Genomic DNA, 1044 nt, shown 5'->3' on the forward strand with positions numbered 1-1044 from the left:
CCCGTGCGACAGTCACCCCACGGACACGGGCACCCGTGCGACAGGGTCACCCCATGGGACAGGGTCACCCCATGGACACGGTCACCCATGTGACAGTCACTCCACGGACACGGGCACCCCATGGGACAGGGTGATCCCATGGATACGGTCACCCGTGCTACAGTCACCCCATGGACACGGTCACCCGTGTGACAGTCACCCCAGGGACACGGTCACCCCATGGGATAGGGTGACTCCATGGACACGGTCATCCGTGCGACAGTCACCCCACGGACACGGTCACCCATGGACACGGTCACCCCACAGATAGGGTCACCCATGGACAGGGTCACCCGTGGGACAAGATCACTCCATGGACAGGATCACCCCATGGGACAAACTCACCTGTGGGACAGGGTCACCCCATAGACAGGGTCACTCGTGGGACAGTCACCCCATGGACACGGTCACCCGTGGGACACCGTCACCCCATGGGACAGGATCACCCCATGGACAGGGTCACCTGTGGGACAGGGTCACCCATGGACAGGATCACCTATGGGACAGGATCACCCGTGGGACAGGGTCACCCCATGGACAGGATCACCCCATGGACAGGATCACCCCATGGGACAGGGTCCCCCTGCACAGGGTCACCCATAGGGTACATTCCCCGTGGGCAAGGTTACCCGTGGGACAGGGTCACCCTGTGGGCAGGGTCACCCGTGGGGGACGGTCCCCATGGACAGGGCCAGTGGGTGGCACGGGGGTGACAGTGGCAGGTGGCACAGGGTGGTAAATAATGTAGGACCTACCTTAGGGGTGGGGAGAGCTCAGAGAGAGGCGCCAGGTGAGGGGACACGGGTGGCGTGACCTTGGGGTGTCACCACTGGGGGTGTGGGTTGGTCTGGGGGCACTGCGGTGGCCTTGGGGGGTCAGTGCTGAGGACACTGCAGTGGCCTTTGGGGGTCACCACCAGGGACATGGGTTGGTGCTGGGGATGCTGTGGTGGCCTTGGGGTGTCACCACTGGCCTCCCCACGCAAGGTCCTCGGTGGGTGACCCC

This window comes from Manacus vitellinus, unplaced genomic scaffold (genome assembly GCF_001715985.3).
Source record: "Manacus vitellinus isolate BGI_N305 unplaced genomic scaffold, ASM171598v3 scaffold_127_pilon, whole genome shotgun sequence".
In the NCBI taxonomy this organism is placed as follows: Eukaryota; Metazoa; Chordata; class Aves; order Passeriformes; family Pipridae; genus Manacus; species Manacus vitellinus.